Source organism: Macaca nemestrina, chromosome 6 (genome assembly GCF_043159975.1).
Source record: "Macaca nemestrina isolate mMacNem1 chromosome 6, mMacNem.hap1, whole genome shotgun sequence".
NCBI classification, from domain to species: domain Eukaryota; kingdom Metazoa; phylum Chordata; class Mammalia; order Primates; family Cercopithecidae; genus Macaca; species Macaca nemestrina.
The window spans coordinates 35445639-35467253 of record NC_092130.1 but is presented as its reverse complement, the minus strand read 5'-3'; the positions used below and the strand labels follow the sequence as shown (position 1 = coordinate 35467253).

The window sequence follows — 21615 nt, the reverse complement described above, 5'->3', positions numbered from 1 at the left end:
TTACATTAGTGACCAAGTTCATGTATTTATTCATACATGTGAATTATAGAGAAATAGTAATAAATAAAAAATAGTTTCAAACATTTTAAAGCTTATATTCTAATGAGAGTACTCAGATTTTTAAAAACTAAATACGTCTTTCTGTAGACAAAAGTAAAATGGAATATAAGGAAGGAGGTATTATTTGTATGGGATAGTCCTGGAAAATATCTCTGTTAAGATGATATTTGCAAATAGAGCTGAAGGGTGTGAAGTAACAGGCCATGTTGATATCCAGGAGGTGAGCAGCCCAGCAAAGAATAGCAACTGCAACGCCCTCCTGGAGCTTGGTGTCTTGCCAGATAGGCAAGGGGGCTGTTCTGGCTGGTGTAGAGTGCAAGAGAAAAGAGTAGTTGAGATGGCATCAGTGAAACAGTTGGGCAGCCGATCAGGGAAGGCCTTCTCGGCCATTTTAAGAACTGAGGTGGAAAGATGTTGGAGGAGTAAAACGTTTACTTAGTGTCACACTGCCTGTTGTTTGAGAAGAGATTGGACAGGCAAGGCAAAGCTAGAAGAGCAGAATAGTTAGGCAGCTATATCACAGCCTAGTCATTTTGAACCATAGTGAATTATAATGTTTTGTCTATTTACTTTTTAAATATTGAGATATAATTTATGTAAAGTAGTATTCACTCTTTTTTGAGTAGAGTTCTATTAGTTTGGACAAGCACATGCAGGCACGTAACCACCACTGCCATCACGATACAGAACAGAGCCCTCACTCTCCCAAATTTTCTCACTCTGCCCTTTGTTGTAAACTCCACCCTATCCCCATGGCTTAGCAACCACTGATCTATTTTCTGTTTCTATAGTATTTCCTTTTCCAGGACCACAGAGTAGGTAGCTTTTTGAGTCTGGCTTCTTTCACACAGAATTATGCATTTAGAATTCATCCATTTCGTTTTGTGTTTTGGTAGTTTCTTTTCATTGCTAAGAGGTATGCTGTTGAATGCATACCAGAGTTTCTTAATCCATTCACTAGAATTTATGCTTTATCCTGTCATTCAGCACTTTACAAATAAAGCCTCTAAAAACATTTGTGTCTGTGTCTGTGTCTGTGTCTGTGTATATGTGTGTGTGTGTGTGTGTGTGTGTGTGTGTGTGTGTGTGTGAATGTAAGTTTTCATTTGTCTTGGGTAAATCTCAAGAACGGGGCATTTTACTTTATTTATTTATTTATTATTTATTTTTTTTATTGAGACGTGGCCTCTCTCTTCACCCAGGCTGGAGTCCAGTGGTGGATCTAGAGCCTTGAATTCCTGGGCTCAGACAATCCTCCCACATCAGCCTCCTCAGTAGCTGGGACTACCAACATGTGCCACTATACCCAGCTGATTTTTTTTTTCTTTTTTTTAGTGGAGATAGGGTTTCTCCATAATGCCCAGGCTGGCCTTGGGCTCAAGTGATCTTCCTGCCTTGGGCTCAAGTGATCTGACCTTGGGCTTAAGTGATCTGCTCAAGTGATCTCCCAAGTATTTTACTTTTAAAACTCTAATAAAATTAGACATTAAACTGTAAAGGGAAAGTCATTATTAATTAATTTAGCACATACAAAGGATATATCATATACAAGGCGTTAAAGCTACCACAATGAACAAACCAGGCAAGGTCCCCTTCTCTGTGAAATGTGAAGACATGCACAACCTATATATTCCAGGAACTGCCCTAGGCACTGGGAATAAAGCAAATGACAAAATAGAATTATATCTTCTTATGAAATAAGTGAACTAATAATCAAGAAAATATCAAGCCCTGGTAAAATAAAATGGGTGTATTGAAAGAGGTCGACGGAGACAGTGATCAGTGGAGATTTCTCTGAGAAAGGTATATTTAAACTGATACTAGAAAGTTAAGAAAGAGACACCTATTCTAATATCTGGAATAAGGGCATTTAGGACAGTGGAACAGCTAAGATAGAGGTTTTAATGCAGGAACTGGCAATACGTGTTCAATGAAATTGAGTAACTTATAGTTATTGAGCAACTATATGCCAGTCAATATGCCAGGTTATTAACTTATGTTCCAAGTTATTACTTATTTTTTATTTGATTAGAATACCTGAATTCCCAGTAAAATTGTTGACCTGTAAAATATTAAGTAATAATTAGACATTATTAGGAAGATTTCTCCATGTATCGAATCTGTCTAAGTATCAACTTCATGACATCATAGTGGTCACCACTGCTCTCCTAAACTAGAAATAAATTAAAGCCAAACAAGTAAGTAGGAGTGATCTCACTACATGGCTGTCTGCACATACAGTGGGTGTAATTTAACAGTGATGTCTCAGTGCCTTTTAAAATGGCATCTCACTTCCTTAAAAAAATGGAATAGATAGCAAGCCAGAGATCTCAGGCAGTATGTCAAGATACTTTATAGAGCCAAAGAAAGCTATAAAACAAAGCAAAGCAACAACCAAAAATTTACTGACAACTAAAAGAAATGAGCTGCTTCAAGTTGCTTTTTTTCCCTGGTGCTATGATTCAGTATCCTTCCCAAATGTATATTTTTTCTTAGTTATTAAAGTCTCATGGAGAGATGCATGACATTTTCATTTGAGCACCATTTTATAACAACCTTTCTGATCTTCCACTGTGCCTTATATGTGCTTTATATAGATGTGGCAATTACGGATTTACAATAGTAGGTTAGAAAACTCCAGATAAATGAGAATAAACTTTGGATGAATCACATTATTCACGTGCTTGGAAATATAGGTGACCACAGCTAAAAACATTGAATCTAAATTTCACCATGCATCTTTTACCATCTTAACTACAGTGTTATATGAATGCAAATTCTCTTTGACACATTGATACTTCAGAGTTGGGACTAACCTATAAATAGGGTAATCAAATAAATATAGGGGTAGGACTTAGTCCAAGGAATATGCTGGAATGTATGGATGTTGTTAGGCTTTAGAGACTGAAATATATACACCTTAGGGGTGGGAAGATTTACTGAGATTGAGAGATGGGGCTTTTGACGACTAACTAAGATTATAATAGCATGCTTAATATTACTAATTGTAATAACATGTTTAGTATTACTAATTATTAAGCATGTAAAGGGAGGATGTAGAAATGGATGGAAGGGCCTCTGGTCAAATGAGGTAGATTGAATGTACATGTTAATGCCTGTTACCTCTCAAAAACACCAGTAGAAGAAAAAAATGACAGTGGAAGAAATAAAGATGTGAGTCTACAAAGAAAAGGAAAGAGTGACAGACAAGAGGATTTGGGATGAAAGGTGTCAACAGCATTCAAAGGAAGGAAGTGGATGGAAGGATAGCAACAAACTAGCAGAGCAAAACAAGATAAATTCTACCTACTTAAAGTGCAGCAGCCAATGGGAAACAAGCCGGGGTCTGCCATATAAACAGAAAGGTTTAGGAGTTGGAGGTGTTGTGTAGTTCCATAAGGAAGTGAAGAGAGGAGAGGCTAAATTGAGAAAACCATATAACAATATATAATGCTGTTGCCCCTGCCCACCTGAACCTAGAGCTCCTCCATTACCCCTTAACACACCTTGATCACTTAGCGTTCACCCTCAGAAGCTGAAAGGTTCAGTTGCTGGGGAAATTGAGCTGGAGAGCCTCTAGACTCATATCAAATCATATGACTACATCTTTCTGTTATATTTATTTACTTAGGGCTGTTTTTATGACTGTTGATTATAATGCTACATAGATGAACCATACATATTTTTCTCAGTGTATAATTATGAATATAAATATCCTAAAGCTTGAAAGATTAGATTATAATTTAGTCCTGTGGGCACATTTTCTCTGAAGTAAATATTAGAGATCATTTCCCTTTTCTCAGTTTTATCCAACATAAGCATTCATCTCTTGGGGTTGTCACTAAATGAGAAATTGTCAACAAATGTAGGTAAAGTATATAGCAAATTCTACATAACCACTTTTCTCCATTCTCTTTTTCCAAATCGTTTTCCTTCTTTCACATAATGAACATCTCTTTAAAAATATACCCAACATCTATTTCCCCATTTATATAGTATCAGAACCTTACTTTTCCTAAGGATAATTCTCTACTTGTTACTCCTTATGGTTTGGAAATAGTTGGCCTAATTACACCACTTCCAATAAGTACAGATAAAAATCTAAATCTAGCTAATCCATTTCCATGGACACAGCAAATACTTATTAACTTCCATGTAACACAAGCTAATCAGAATCAATATGTGACATTTACAGGAACTATTGAAAAAGAAAAGCTCCTTCCAGAGGGATTGCTAGACAGTGAGAGGCAAGCCCTGAGCCATTGGTTACCAACCTGACTAGGGAGACTGCATGAAATGAAAGCTCAAACAGAGGGCAGCAGAGCTGGAAAATGGAGCCTCACTGAATTCAGACAATAGTATGTAACACCTCAACTCAGCTATGCCTGCATTTTTTAATTATGTTAGCCAATAAATTCCCACCCACCTCTTTCTGCATTTCTTTTCCCTAAGTTAGGTTTAACTGATGCTCTGGGACTTCCAAATATGAGAATATACCCCAATCATATCTGTTTATCCAACCCATCCTTTCAAGATATACTTCTCTTTTAAATCTCTCTACTGATCATGACTTTGCACATTCATCCCTGTCCTTTAACTTTTTTCTTTTTTTTCCGGGTTCTATATTTTATTTAGAAATTTTATCATTTTAAAACATTTCCACAGAACTGTTGGATGTTATCAATAAGGATAAGGAAAATGACTTGTTCTCTAACAAATCTTAGATGTATGATTTGGGAAAAATTCTTAATCACTCCTAATTAAATTCTTGCTTTAATCATTATAATAAAAATTATCTTGTCAAGGTCACTGATATTGTCCATATTGCTATAATCAGTGCTCAATTCTAAGTCCTTCCCTTATGTGACTTACCAGCAACATTTGAGAAACCTGTTCAGCTTCTCCTTATTGAGAGGCCTTCTTCACTTGGAATCCAGGACTCCACCATCACGTGTTTTCCTTCTGCCTCACTGGCTGCTGCATTTCAGTTTCTTTGCTACTAACTCCTTATCTTCTGGCTACAAATGTTGAACAGTCAGTTCCTAGACTGCTTGTCCATCCTCATTTATTTTATTTAATGCCAAGCCCATATTCTTTCTGTCCTCTAAACCCAGTCTGTATTGGACTGCCTACTTAACATTCCTTGAATATCTAATAGACTTCTCAAATTTAACCTCTTTAAAAATGAACTTCTGGCTGTCCCATCACACCTGTAGCACCCAAATCTCCCCCATTTTCAATAATAGCAAGTATACTCTTCCAGATGTTCAGCAAAAACGCTGAGACTCATCCATTACTCCATTTTCTCTCACGTAGGGATGCTCCTGCCTCAGGGTACTTGTACTTGCTTTTCCACTGCCTGGAATGCAGTATCCTCAGATACCTACATACTTCACTTTTCAAGTAGTTTAAGTCTTTGTTCAAATGTTAGCTTCTCCATATGGACTTTCTTAATCATGATATTTAAAATATGCAGTCTCTGGAGCCAGGTAGCCAATATTTGAATCACGGTCTGGCCACTCCTTAGTTGACTCTCACTAACAGGTTATTTAACACATCAAATAAGGTCAATAATTCTACTTGTCTCATGGTGTTTTTATGAAAAACTAAATGAATTAACAGTTGTATAGTGTTTAGAATCTCACTTATTTTTATAGTCATTATTAACTACTGAAAGTTAACAGAAAAGTGAAGGTAGTAGAAAATAAAACAAAGTTTCCAGTAATGTACACACCAATGTGCATTGTGAAGCAAAAATTATTTACAAACCATAAGGCCACCACACACATTGGCTCTGGCAGTAAGAAAAAGTTCTGATTGATCAATAAAGCATTTGTTTTTCTCGTCAATTCAGTGAGCTAGTTGTGCTCCCACAGGAATGGGATAGTATCAAAATTATCTTATGATATGATATGCAGCAAAGTTGACAACAGGTTCCTTCTCATCTTCCAGAAATAGATACTACAATTATGGAAATCTACAAGATAAAAGTGGGCCACTCGATTCTCAAGTTATTTATTTAAAATAGTTTCTTATCTGTTACCTGTTTCATAATGCAATATACCATTCTACTTCTCACCAACATAGAAACTGTGTCTTTACAACTCCAAAGCAGTAAAAGAAAAAAGAAACAAAGTCACATGTTTATAATCCAGATTGATTAAATAAGCTATTTTATCTTTATTTTCATTTTTGCCATTATCAAAACAATAAAAAGGATAAAGGAAGAAACATATCTCAAAATGACTCTTAATTTCCCTTTTGTTGTTTTTAAAAATAATTTAAACCGTCAATATATATACACACATACACAAAGAAAGCCCCACCTTTGTGTGAAAATATGCTGCCTGAGAGTATCATGCCTAAGTAGTCCACATGGATTAAAACTGAATTATGTCTTACTCAGGAAGTTGAGGCCAAAGGATTACTTGAGGTCAGAAGTTGAAGACCAGACTAGGCAACATGGCGAGACCCTGTCTCTAAAAATTAACTTTAAAAAATTAGCTAGGTATACTAACACATGCCTGTAGTCTTACTAATAAGGAGGCTGAGATGTGAGGATTGCTTGAACCAAGGAGTTGGAGGAGGCAGTGAGCTGTGATTGGTCTACTGCACTCCAGCAGGAGTGGCAGAGTGAGAGGCCATCTCTAAATACAAACAAATAAAAACCTGAATTGTGTCAATTGAATTGTATGGTCATGTTAGTATTTATTAACAAATAAGAACTATGAATGAGTATTAAAATACAGTATTTTTAATAATAAGTATTTTATTATTTATTGATCTAAAAGAAAGTAAGGACAGTTATGATGAAAAATAAAATTTACGTGAGAGCAAAAACCAGTTTTGTGATTTTTATGTTGAACACAGGAGAAGAATGGAGCCATCTGAAAAGAGCAGAGACCACTCCAATTGCAAGCCTGGATCATTTATAATGTCAATCTATTTTATTTAGAATAAATATATAGTGTCACAATGAGGAGAAATCAGTGGTTTCTCTAGGATCTTTTTGAACCAGATAGGCCGTGTCTTGCTACTAAATTGGTTGTTTACCTGGGAACTGTCTCACAAATTTCAAAACCATTTACCTCCTTACAACTATCAGAGAATTGGAGACATCAGCAAGATGACAGAAGAGGAGGCTCAGGACTCTCTCTCCACCTACAGATGAACCAAATAAACAACTATGTACAGATCAATTCCCTCCGGGAAAAATTCAGAAACTAGTTAAGAGACTCCTGTATACCAAATGACTGAGAAAATTTCCATTTAAAAATGGGTAAGAAAAGCTGAGACCTACTTTGGCCGTAAACTCTGTTTCCAACACAGCACCAGGTAAATGGGAGAGAACCCTCCTCTCTCAGTTTTTCCCTAAGGAGCAAAGGGTTTGGACTACACATCTAATGTACCAACTTTGACAGCTGCTACCCAATAGTCTGACTCTTAACTTTCTTATCTCTAGAAGCTGACAAAGACCAGTAGGCAATAGTATTCTGGGACCACAGAAGGGAAAATAAGATGGTTTTAAAACAGGCACAGGTGCACTTAACACACCTATTCTTTCTTGCTCAGTGCAGTCAGAAAGCAATAAACCCCAGCATCCAGCTTCTCCCAGGAAGGAGTTATACTGCATGTCTAACCTCTCAACTTTTTCAGATGCTGCCTGAGAGTCTGATGTCTAACTAGTCCACATCTGGAAGCTAAAGGGGCAGGCAGTCACTAGTTTTCTGAGAACTTGAATGGACATGTGGACACTTTCCAAGACTGCTCTGTTAGGTTTGCTCCATTGAAAAAAAAAATAAGCCTTTCATCTTCATGTTGGAAATTGATCTATACAATTAGTTCCTTGACTTTTCCAGCTGCTGTCTGAGGGTCTGGCTACTAAATTTCCAGAGCTAATAGGGCCTTGGGATTCACTAATCCCCCAGGGTCTGTAGAAAACAAAGTGACATTTTAAATGGCCCTATAGGTGCTTTCTGCAACTCTTCTCTCTGGCTTACACCAGTTGTAAAACTAAGCTCCTAGTTGGGAGAAGTTAGACTACACATCTGGAGCCTTGTCTTTTCCAGCTGCTACCTGAAGATCCAACTTGTAACTTGCCTATTTCTTGGAGCTGATGGAGAAAGCAATCAGTAGTTCCCTGGGAATTTATGGTCATGTGGGTACTTCCCATTGCTCCTCCTCCTGGCTCCTTTCAGTGAAAAAATCAGCGTTTCCACAGAAGGAGTCTGACTACCCCTTTAACTCCACAACTTTTCTGCTTGCTACCTGAGGAACTGGCCTCTAACCCACTTGTATCTGAAAGTTAATGAGGCCTGGCGTTCTCCAGACCCCTTGAGGGTGACAGAGAACAAAGCAACATTTTGAAAGAGCAAAAAGTCTGAATGATTGTACGAGTGTTTGACATAGCTTACCTCCTGGCTCAGTTAAGAGATAGTGGGTGACAAGCTCCAGCTTCCAGCTTCTACCTGAAAAGAGAAAAATTGAATCACATATCTAGTACTGAACTTTTCCAGTGGTTAATAAGTGGAGTGGATCCCATCTCATCTGTTTCAGGGCACTGACAGGACTTGGCATACTCTAGTTTCTTAGAGGTCACTAGGAAGAAAAATAGCAGCTGGACAAGCACAGAGGTTTGAAAGGCACCAGAATCTCTCATGAGACTGATTGGCAAGCATCATTTCCTATATCAGAAAAGCATGTGAATATTGGGAGAAGTGGATGTTTCATCTAATGCACAGAAACCAACACAGAGAGTCAAAGAAAAGAAAGAAACATGAAAATATGTTCCAAATAAAATAATAGAATAAATCTTCCAAAACAAATACTAATCAAATGGAGGTATTTGATGTATCCAACAGATAACTCAAAATAATAGTTATAAAAATGCTTATGAAGTTCAGGAGAGCAGTGAATAAAGTAAAATTTTTAACAAAGTGATAGAAAATATTAGAAGTGCCAAGCAAAAAACATAGAGCTATAGAGTATCAACTAAACTGAAAAATTAAATAGAGTATTTCATCAGTAGATTAGATCAAGCAAAAGAAAGAATCACTGAACTTGAAGATGGGTCATTAGAAACCATCCAATCAGAGGAGCTAAAATAAAAGGAATGAAAAGGATAGCTTTTAGGGAAATATGGAAAATTACTAAGAGGACAAAAATATTCATTATAAAAGTCAAAAAGAGATGACAGAGAAAAGAGGATAGACAAGTTGATTTAAAAAAAAAAGACTCAAAACTTCCCTAATCTGAGGAAAGAAATAGACATCCAGATTTAAGAACCTCAAAGGACACTAAATACGATGAATCCAAAGAGATCTACACCAAGACATATTATAATCAAATTGTCAAAAGTGCACTGGAGATGATGGTAACCTCTTGTGAATAAACACACTCTTGAACAATCCATGGGTCAAAGATCAAATCAAAATGGAATTTTAAAAATATCTCGAGATAAATAAAAATGAAAACAAAACATGCCAAAATGTATAGAATGTAGCAAAAGGAGTACTAGGAGAGAGGTTTATATTAAAAAAAGAAAATATATCAAATAAACATTCTAACATTATACCTAAACTAAATATAAAAATAAGCACAATCTAAGCCCAAAGTTAGCAGAAGAAAAGAAATGATAAAAATTGGAGCAGAAATAAATTTAAAAAATAGAAAAACAATATAAAAAATCAACAAAACTAAGAGTTACCTTCTTACACAGATAAATAAAACTTGTCAACCCTTTGCTAGACTAAGATAAAATAGAGAAGAGGCAAATAAAGAAAATTAGAAGTAAAATGAGAAGCATTACAGCTGGTGCTTCAGAATAAAATGGATCAAAAGGAACGATTATGCACAATCATATGATGACAAATTGAATTACACTGAAGAAGAGGGTAAAAAACCTCAGTTATCGTGATTTCACAATTAAATTTTTACTAAACAGTTAAGAATAATTAATAGCAATTCTTCTCAAACTCTTCCAAAAAAATAGAAAAAAGAAGAAACACTCCTAAACTGATTTTATGAGGCCAGCATCACACACACACCAAGACCAGAAAGAAAAGAAAAAAAAAAAACAAACATGCACACAAGAAAAGAATACAGGCAAATATCTCTGATGAATATAAATGTAAAAATCCTCAATAAAATAACAGCAAAATTAATTCAACAGCATATTAAAACAACTGTACACCATGATCAAGTGGGATTTATTCCTAGAATGTAAGATAGTTCAACATTTTCAAATTTATTAATGTGATACAATGTATTAACAGAATAAAAGGTAAAAATCATATGAACATCTCAATAAATGTGGAAGGAACGTTAGAGTTGCACATCTATTCATGACAAAATCTCTCAATAAAATATGTATAGAAGGAACTTATCTCAACACAGTAAAAATCATTTTTGACAACCTTACAACTCATGTCATAATCAATAATAAAAATCCGAAAGCTTCTAATTTATTTATTTATTTTTTATTTTTTTTTAAATTTATTTATTATTATTATACTTTAAGTTGTACGGTACATGTGCATAACGTGCAGGTTTGTTACATATGTATACTTGTGTCATGTTGGTGTGCTGCACCCATCAACTTGTCATTTACATCAGGTATAACTCCCAATGCAATCCCTCCCCCCTCCCCCCTCTCCATGATAGGCCCCTGTGTGTGATGTTCCCCTTCCTGAGTCCAAATGATCTCATTGTTCAGTTCCCACCTATGAGTGAGAACATGCGGTGTTTGGTTTTCTGTTCTTGTGATAGTTTGCTAAGAATGATGGTTTCCAGCTGCATCCATGTCCCTACAAAGGACACAAACTCATCCTTTTTGATGGCTGCATAGTATTCCATGGTGTATATGTGCCACATTTTCTTAATCCAATCTGTCACTGATGGACATTTGGGTTGATTCCAAGTCTTTGCTATTGTGAATAGTGCTGCAATAAACATACGTGTGCATGTGTCTTTATAGCCGCATGATTTATAATCCTTTGGGTATATACCCAGTAATGGGATGGCTGGGTCGTATGGTACATCTAGTTCTAGATCCTTGAGGAATCGCCATACTGTTTTCCATAATGGTTGAACTAGTTTACAATCCCACCAACAGTGTAAAAGTGTTCCTATTTCTCCACATCCTCTCCAGCACCTGTTGTTTCCTGACTTTTTAATGATCGCCATTCTAACTGGTGTGAGATGGTATCTCATTGTGGTTTTGATTTGCATTTCTCTGATGGCCAGTGATGATGAGCATTTTTTCATGTGTCTGTTGGCTGTATGAATGTCTTCTTTTGAGAAATGTCTGTTCATATCCTTTGCCCACTTTTTGATGGGGTTGTTTGTTTTTTTCTTGTAAATTTGTTTGAGTTCTTTGTAGGTTCTGGATATTAGCCCTTTGTCAGATGAGTAGATTGCAAAAATTTTCTCCCATTCTGTAGGTTGCCTGTTCACTCTGATGGTAGTTTCTTTTGCTGTGCAGAAGCTCTTTAGTTTAATGAGATCCCATTTGTCAATTTTGGCTTTTGCTGCCATTGCTTTTGGTGTTTTAGACATGAAGTCTTTGCCCATGCCTATGTCCTGAATGGTACTACCTAGGTTTTCCTCTAGGATTTTTATGGTATTAGGTCTAACATTTAAGTCTCTAATCCATCTTGAATTAATTTTCGTATAAGGAGTAAGGAAAGGATCCAGTTTCAGCTTTCTACTTATGGCTAGCCAATTTTCCCAGCACCATTTATTAAATAGGGAATCCTTTCCCCATTTCTTGTTTCTCTCAGGTTTGTCAAAGATCAGATGGCTGTAGATGTGTGGTATTATTTCTGAGGACTCTGTTCTGTTCCATTGGTCTATATCTCTGTTTTGGTACCAGTACCATGCTGTTTTGGTTACTGTAGCCTTGTAGTATAGTTTGAAGTCAGGTAGCGTGATGCCTCCAGCTTTGTTCTTTTGACTTAGGATTGTCTTGGAGATGCGGGCTCTTTTTTGGTTCCATATGAACTTTAAAGCAGTTTTTTCCAATTCTGTGAAGAAACTCATTGGTAGCTTGATGGGGATGGCATTGAATCCATAAATTACCTTGGGCAGTATGGCCATTTTCATGATATTGATTCTTCCTATCCATGAGCATGGTATGATCTTCCATTTGTTTGTGTCCTCTTTTATTTCACTGAGCAGTGGTTTGTAGTTCTCCTTGAAGAGGTCCTTTACATCCCTTGTCAGTTGGATTCCTAGGTATTTTATTCTCTTTGAAGCAATTGTGAATGGAAGTTCATTCCTGATTTGGCTCTCTGTTTGTCTGTTACTGGTGTATAAGAATGCTTGTGATTTTTGCACATTAATTTTGTATCCTGAGACTTTGCTGAAGTTGCTTATCAGCTTAAGGAGATTTTGGGCTGAGACAATGGGGTTTTCTAAATAGACAATCATGTCATCTGCAAACAGGGACAGTTTGACTTCTTCTTTTCCTAACTGAATACCCTTGATTTCTTTCTCTTGCCTAATTGCCCTAGCCAGAACTTCCAGCACTATGTTGAATAGGAGTGGTGAGAGAGGGCATCCCTGTCTTGTGCCAGTTTTCAAAGGGAATTTTTCCAGTTTTTGCCCATTCAGTATGATATTGGCTGTGGGTTTGTCATAAATAGCTCTTATTATTTTGAGGTACGTTCCATCAATACCGAATTTATTGAGCGTTTTTAGCATGAAGGGCTGTTGAATTTTGTCAAAAGCCTTTTCTGCATCTATTGAGATAATCATGTGGTTCTTGTCTTTGGTTCTGTTTATATGCTGGATTATGTTGATTGATTTGCGAATGTTGAACCAGCCTTGCATCCCAGGGATGAAGCCCACTTGATCATGGTGGATAAGCTTTTTGATGTGTTGCTGAATCCGGTTTGCCAGTATTTTATTGAGGATTTTTGCATCGATGTTCATCAGGGATATTGGTCTAAAATTCTCTTTTTTTGTTGTGTCTCTGCCAGGCTTTGGTATCAGGATGATGTTGGCCTCATAAAATGAGTTAGGGAGGATTCCCTCTTTTTCTATTGATTGGAATAGTTTCAGAAGGAATGGTACCAACTCCTCCTTGTACCTCTGGTAGAATTCAGCTGTGAATCCATCTGGTCCTGGACTTTTTTTGGTTGGTAGGCTATTAATTATTGCCTCAATTTCAGAGCCTGCTATTGGTCTATTCAGGGATTCAACTTCTTCCTGGTTTAGTCTTGGAAGAGTGTAAGTGTCCAGGAAATTATCCATTTCTTCTAGATTTTCTAGTTTATTTGCGTAGAGGTGTTTATAGTATTCTCTGATGGTAGTTTGTATTTCTGTGGGGTCTGTGGTGATATCCCCTTTATCATTTTTAATTGTGTCGATTTGATTCTTCTCTCTTTTCTTCTTTATTAGTCTTGTTAGTGGTCTGTCAATTTTGTTGATCTTTTCAAAAAACCAACTCCTGGATTCATTGATTTTTTGGAGAGTTTTTTGTGTCTCTATCTCCTTCAGTTCTGCTCTGATCTTAGTTATTTCTTGCCTTCTGCTAGCTTTCGAATGTGTTTGCTCTTGCTTCTCTAGTTCTTTTAATTGCGATGTTAGAGTGTCAATTTTAGATCTTTCCTGCTTTCTCTTGTGGGCATTTAGTGCTATAAATTTCCCTCTACACACTGCTTTAAATGTGTCCCAGAGATTCTGGTATGTTGTATCTTTGTTCTCATTGGTTTCAAAGAACATCTTTATTTCTGCCTTCATTTCGTTATGTACCCAGTAGTCATTCAGGAGCAGGTTGTTCAGTTTCCATGTAGTTGAGCGGTTTTGATTGAGTTTCTTAGTCCTGAGTTCTAGTTTGATTGCACTGTGGTCTGAGAGACAGTTTGTTATAATTTCTGTTCTTGTACATTTGCTGAGGAGTGCTTTACTTCCAATTACGTGGTCGATTTTGGAGTAAGTACGATGTGGTGCTGAGAAGAATGTATATTCTGTTGATTTGGGGTGGAGAGTTCTATAGATGTCTATTAGGTCTGCTTGCTGCAGAGATGAGTTCAATTCCTGGATATCCTTGTTAACTTTCTGTCTGGTTGATCTGTCTAATGTTGACAGTGGAGTGTTGAAGTCTCCCATTATTATTGTATGGGAGTCTAAGTCTCTTTGTAAGTCTCTAAGGACTTGCTTTATGAATCTGGGTGCTCCTGTATTGGGTGCATATATATTTAGGATAGTTAGCTCTTCCTGTTGAATTGATCCCTTTACCATTATGTAATGGCCTTCTTTGTCTCTTTTGATCTTTGATGGTTTAAAGTCTGTTTTATCAGAGACTAGTATTGCAACCCCCGCTTTTTTTTGTTCTCCATTTGCTTGGTAAATCTTCCTCCATCCCTTTATTTTGAGCCTATGTATGTCTCTGCGTGTGAGATGGGTCTCCTGAATACAGCAGACTGATGGGTCTTGACTCTTTATCCAGTTTGCCAGTCTGTGTCTTTTAATTGGAGCATTTAGTCCATTTACATTTAAGGTTAAGATTGTTATGTGTGAACTTGATCCTGCCATTATGATATTAACTGGTTATTTTGCTCGTTAGTTGATGCAGTTTCTTCCTAGCCTCCATGGTCTTTACATTTTGGCATGTTTTTGCAATGGCTGGTACCGGTTGTTCCTTTCCATGTTTAGTGCTTCCTTCAGGGTCTCTTGTAAGGCAGGCCTACTGGTGACAAAATCTCTAAGCATTTGCTTATCTGTAAAGGATTTTATTTCTCCTTCACTTATGAAACTTAGTTTGGCTGGATATGAAATTCTGGGTTTAAAATTCTTTTCTTTAAGAATGTTGAATATTGGCCCCCACTCTCTTCTGGCTTGGAGAGTTTCTGCTGAGAGATCTGCTGTTAGTCTGATGGGCTTCCCTTTGTGGGTAACCCGACCTTTCTGGCTGCCCTTAAGATTTTTTCCTTCATTTCAACTTTGGTGAATCTGGCAATTATGTGTCTTGGAGTTGCTCTTCTCGAGGAGTATCTTTGTGGTGTTCTCTGTATTTCCTGGATTTGAATGTTGGCCTGCCCTACTAGGTTGGGGAAGTTCTCCTGGATGATATCCTGAAGAGTGTTTTCCAACTTGGTTCCATTTTCCCCCTCACTTTCAGGCACCCCAATCAGACGTAGATTTGGTCTTTTTACATAATCCCATACTTCTTGCAGGCTTTGTTCATTTCTTTTTCTTCTGGTTTCTCTTCTTGCTTCATTTCATTCATTTGATCCTCAATCGCAGATACTCTTTCTTCCAGTTGATCGAGTCGGTTACTGAAGCTTGTGCATTTGTCACGTATTTCTCGTGTCATGGTTTTCATCTCTTTCATTTCGTTTATGACCTTCTCTGCATTAATTACTCTAGCCATCAATTCTTCCACTTTTTTTTCAAGATTTTTAGTTTCTTTGCGCTGGGTACGTAATTCCTCCTTTAGCTCTGAGAAATTTGATGGACTGAAGCCTTCTTCTCTCATCTCATCAAAGTCATTCTCCGTCCAGCTTTGATCCGTTGCTGGCGATGAGCTGCGCTCCTTTGCCGGGGGAGATGCGCTCTTATTTTTTGAATTTCCAGCTTTTCTGCCCTGCTTTTTCCCCATCTTTGTGGTTTTATCTGCCTCTGGTCTTGATGATGGTGATGTACTGATGGGGTTTTGGTGTAGGTGTCCTTCCTGTTTGATAGTTTTCCTTCTAACAGTCAGGACCCTCAGCTGTAGGTCTGTTGGAGATTGCTTGAGGTCCACTCCAGACCCTGTTTGCCTGGGTATCAGCAGCAGAGGCTGCAGAAGATAGAATATTTCTGAACAGCGAGTGTACCTGTCTGATTCTTGCTTTGGAAGCTTCTGCTCAGGGGTGTACTCCACCCTGTGAGGTGTGGGGTGTCAGACTGCCCCTAGTGGGGGATGTCTCCCAGTTAGGCTACTCAGGGGTCAGGAACCCACTGGAGCAGGGAGTCTGTCCCTTCTCAGATCTCAACCTCCGTGTTGGGAGATCCACTGCTCTCTTCAAAGCTGTCAGACAGAGTCGTTTGCGTCTGCAGAGGTTTCGGCTGTGTTTGTTATTGCCCTGTCCCCAGAGGTGGAGTCTACAGAGACAGGCAGGTTTCCTTGAGCTGCTGTGAGCTCCACCCAGTTCGAGCTTCCCAGCAGCTTTGTTTACCTACTTAAGCCTCAGCAATGGCGGGCGCCCCTCCCCCAGCCTCGCTGCTGCCTTGCCGGTAGATCACAGACTGCTGTGCTAGCAATGAGGGAGGCTCCGTGGGTGTGGGACCCTCCCGGCCAGGTGTGGGATATGATCTCCTGGTGTGCCTGTTTGCTTAAAGCACAGTATTGGGGTGGGAGTTACCCGATTTTCCAGGTGTTGTATGTCTCAGTTCCCCTGGCTAGGAAAAGGGATTCCCTTCCCCCTTGCGCTTCCCAGGTGAGGCAATGCCTCGCCCTGCTTCAGCTCTCGCTGGTCGGGCTGCAGCAGCTGTCCGGCACTCCCCAGTGAGATGAACCCAGTACCTCAGTTGAAAATGCAGAAATCACCGGTCTTCTGTGTCGCTCACGCTGGGAGTTGGAGACTGGAGCTGTTCCTATTCGGCCATCTTGCTCCGCCCCCCGAAAGCTTCTAATTTAACATCAGGAAAAAGGGAAGGACATGCACTCTTGCTACTTCTATTCAACACAGTACTGAAAGTATAAGCTGAAACAATTAGGCAAGACAGAGAAACACAGGGTACCTACATTGGAAAGGAAGAAATAAAATTTTTTCTCCTTGCAAATGACATGGTTCTATATGTAGAACACCATAACGACTACACAATAAGCCCACGATTTTTTTTTAAATTCAGTAAAGTTGCAGGATGCTAAATTAGCATATAAAAATCAGTAGTGTTTCTTTCTTTACACCAACAATGAATTTCTGAAAGGGAAATTAAAGAAAAAAAAACATTTACAATAGCACCAAAAGAATAAAATACTTAGGAATAAACATAGCCTAGAATGTGAAATATCTCTATACTAAAACTAGAAAACTTTATGAAATAAATTGAAGACAAAAATACAGTCATTTATCACTTAACAATGGGTATACATTCCGAGAAATGCATAGTTAGGTGACTATATTATCGTGCAAATTTTATAGAGTGTACTAACACAAACCTAGATAGTGTAGCCTACTATAAACCTAAACTCTTTGGTGTAGCCTATTGCTTCTACCGAGAAACCCATCCAGCATGTCACTGTACCAAATTGTATAAAGAAAAAGTAGCACAATGATAGTATTTGTGTGATAGGAGATTTTCAGTTTCATTATAATCTTAGGGAACCACTATTGTATATGCAAAGCATCATTAACTAAAACATCATTATGAGGTGCATGACTGTAAATGGAAAGACATCCCACATTCATGGATTGGAAGATTTAATATATAACAACATCCCCGCAAGTTTGGAATTATTATCCCTACTTAAAGATAAGACAGCTGAGGCTCAGAAATTTGAAGTCATTTTTCTGAAGTGAGAGCTAATAAGAGGTAGATTAAAAATTTTAATACACACATTTATGTCTAAAGTGTATACTATTTTTAGTAAGCCACTCAAACAGAGGTGGCATTTATAAAAGTGCTTTGTAAATTGCCAAAAGTTATACAAATACAGATTGTGATAATAGTAAATGAGTTATTTTAATCAAGGCCTATAAAGTTAATGCTATATTTGCCTTCTTATTATGATGTTATAATGAAAGTATAATATAATGTCTGTGAAGTACAGAAAACTAGCTCAGCAAACAAATGCTCTTTCCTCTAGATTTTAGGGACATTTTTACTATAACCTACTGAGACACTTCCCTTTCTGTCAACTAATAGGCTTTTGATGAGACCATTTCAGATCTATCTAAAGATGTATTATAAATTTTAATTTGCACTATTTATTTAATGAAAGTTATTGAGACTAATCCTCATTTTCTTGTTAGTGTAAAAAAAAAGATTTCCATTTAATTAAAATTAATGACCTTCACACTGAAAAAAGATTTCTGAGTTCTGAGAATGAGATTTAAGACTTAGTATAAAAGGGGAGCCTGGCATAAATTTAATAAATTGGAAGCACTCTTTGGCAAATATGCTGACAATTTCCTTTGCAAGTTTTAATTCTGTCATCCCAAAAACAGTGAAGAGAAATCATAGTTTGCTAACAGACTATGAGAGTCTTTGCAAGTGACACTACTTTGATTTTGGCCTCCTGTCCCATTTGTACCTAAATATATACTTAATTTCAAAAATTTCCCTTACTATGAATGGGTAAAATAAGAGGGGAAATGGAATTTAAATGCCACAAAGCTACCCTTAATATTGTATCATTTTGTGCACAGTCAAGCTTTAGATGTTAATGGGAAAATTAAATTAAAGGTTTTAACATAAAACCAGAAGATTAGGCAAACAGCAAAATATATTTTGCTGTGCATGCCTATTGAGTATACTCATATAAATCTTTCCTAGCATCCCTTAAGCTGTATGAATAATTTATTAGAAAAGCAAAAGTAAACTTCCCTCCATGCTAAACTATTGCAATTAAGTTTTCTTAAAGTAAATGGATATAGTGAGGTTTTTTTTAAAAAAGAGAAGATTCAAGAACAAATCCATTTAATCCCATCTTTTAATCTAAAATCAAATTTCACCTAACAGATACTGTGAACATTAAAAGACAAATGAGACCAGCCACTGTTTCTTTCTAAAACAACAGGTTGTCTGGTTTGGTTGACTGCAACTCAGTTAACAGTCCTTGTCCAGGTCTAATATAGCTATTTTGTTTATAAAAAACATTCTTCTTGGAAATAAGAGATTGGAGAAAATACTCACAAAGTGAAGTCGGAGACTGTTTCCTAAGAACTTTGTTCAATTTTTCTTTAGAGCATTTGAAAATTTAAAAAGAAAAAAAAAAAAAAAAAAGGCCGGGTGTGGTGGCTCACGCCTATAATCCCAACACTCTGGGAGGCTGAGGCGGGCGGATCACCTGAGGTCAGGAGTTCAAGACCAGCCTGACCATGGTGAAACCCCATCTCTACTAAAACTACAAAAAATTAGCCGGGTGTGATGGTGGGCACCTGTAATCCCAGCTATTCAGGAGGCTGAGGCAGGAGAATCGCTTGAACCCGAGAGGCGAAGGTTGCAGTGAGCCGAGATCGTACCATTGCACTCCAACCTGGGTAACAAGAGTGAAACTCCATCTCAAAAATAAATACATAAATAAATAAAAATAAAATAAATAAAAATAAAAAAATTTGAGTTGCCATTGGAATGTAGAGAGAATGGTTAGAAATGGTCCCTTGAAAAAACATGATACCTCTTAAATCATGAAATACCAGCTATAAATAGACTGCCTATGGAGATCACCTGGGATTGGTAGATGACTGCTCCAGAGGGAAGAAAAGAGGGTAAAGATGGTTCCTGTTGTTACTTGTCAGGCAGTAACAGTATTTGAGAGTCATTCTCATGGAACAGGTTGTATCATTTGACCAGAACAGTGAAGAGTGGGTTGCCCAAAATCTGACTGGGCTTATTCCCAAGTGCAAGCAAAGGAGGAGAGGGGATGAAGCCATCAAGTTGTATTTAAATTTGTTTTTAAAGGTACATTTGAGATAATGCCTCTTCAGAGACTGTGATGAGAGTAATCAAATGCCAAAGCTGCAAGCATTTTAAAAGTTTTGCAATGCACCCTGACAAGTCAACAGTATCCAGATTTGTTTGCTTCTTCCAGGACTCATCAGGCTTTGCAACTGTTCTTTCCCAAATGTGCTTGGACAGGAAGAGAATAATAAATTTACGCAAAGCAACCAAGTCAGGTTCAGAAAGCAACAACAGAAAGGCTGAGGTCCGGGTTCATGGGCTGGTAGATCGTCTCATTCTGCCCCAACAGCCCCTTTCAAAGCTCTGCAGATCTGACGGCCAGACTGCAACTGGCAAAAGTGCAAGAGATGCTGCTGTGCAAGCTCAGAGTGTCTATGAAAAAAAAATGCATTCAACTGCTATTAAACCACTAGTTCATATTCACGTGGTTCTTAATACAGCCTTCCCCCAGAGGACGTAATAAGAAATCTATAATCATTTCACTGAATAACAAACTATTTACTCAATGTCTACTAAATGCCAAGCACTATGTGAAGCATTGGGAATATAGCAATAAACAAATACACAAAGTTCTTACCCTTGATAACATTAAAGTTTAGTTCAATATGCAATGAGTTAAACAATTATGTCTATGCATATGTACATAGACATGTATATATACAAAACATGATATGGCCTCCAAATAAAAATTATGAGATATAATGATTGATTACAGCAGAGATGCTTGATCTAGCTGGGTAAGAGTCATTTTCACTGGGACCCAAAGAATGAGGAAGATTTTTAAAAGTATAGAATGTAGGGAATAGTCTGGAAAATATGAGCAACATAAAGGTAGAAGCCCATTGAACTCCAGACCCAAGAGGATGTGGAGGCTATATAATAGCAAGACATTAAAAGGAAAGGTGATTAGATGTTAGGGGGGTTCACAGAAACTAATGATGGAGCATAGTACAAAAAGAAAATTGCCTTAGGAAGAATCAATATGAAAAAGTATCCTCAAATTTCCCTTTTCTGTGACTTGTGAACAAAGGCTAGCAGGGTTAGCAGGGTAGAGAATACACAGACCATATCTGTCTGTTGTCAAATGACTCACAGTTAGAAAAGAATGGTTGAGTTGATTCTCCATGAGGATTTACCCTGGACAGCAGTTCCACTTATTTGTGTCCTGAGTTGACCTTAAGGTGTCACAATCTGTAGAAATATGTATTTCTATGTGTCCATTTAAGACCCATAGAGGAGCCAGTGTTAAAAAATGTAACCATCATCTTTTAATGTCCTCCCAGCTTTGAACAGATCAGGACCCATCTTTCCTGTTGAATCTATCCTGAATCACCTAAGTCTCAGATTTCACTGGTGTAGAGTTTTGGCACAAATTATTTCTCTGACACATAAGTCAAGTGAAAGTTAAAGTATATTTTGATAACTTAAGATGATCTACTCTCACCAGAGCATACCATACAATATCAGGGCAATCAGCAAGCAAGAGTATTGGAGCTTCTGCAGTTCCTCAGGAGAGATACTCCAATTATTCTTCTTGTCTACAGAGAAGACTTGCTCAGTCAAAAGAAACACTAAGAGGGACTTGCCAAGCCTCATATAAACACAGTCACGCCACCCTAAAATTAAAGTATAATTACCTTTGTGGAAACCTCCCTTTCACATGATATTGATGAACTCTAACATCTAGATTCCTGGTTAAATTTTGACATTATTGAGCATTACAGAAGTCCAATTACATTGTGGTTGACTCTAGACTGGTGTAATCAGTTCTCTACAAGACCTATAGAGAACACTGGGAACACTGGAATGTGGTAGACCTTGCTGGGCCCTACCACAGTCACTTCTAGCAAAACATAAAAAAATCTACTCAACTATATTTTTTAAAAGTATTGGCCCACTTTATTGAAAAATCTAAAATATGCCTTCAGGTGTAGATTGACC

General features: G+C 37.5%; 1 long non-coding RNA gene across 2 annotated transcripts in view; it reads right to left on the bottom strand.

The window, feature by feature from the left end:
- Window positions 1-16650, bottom strand: part of LOC105466943 (uncharacterized) — a 124061-nt gene extending 107411 nt beyond the window's left edge. For both annotated transcript variants that reach the window (XR_011624614.1, XR_011624615.1), the window contains exons 1-2: window positions 16571-16650; window positions 8475-8528 (exon numbers count right to left, since the gene is read on the bottom strand). This is a non-coding gene — a long non-coding RNA (uncharacterized lncRNA). The remainder of the gene's footprint in view (window positions 1-8474; window positions 8529-16570) is intronic.
- Window positions 16651-21615: the final 4965 nt, after the last annotated feature.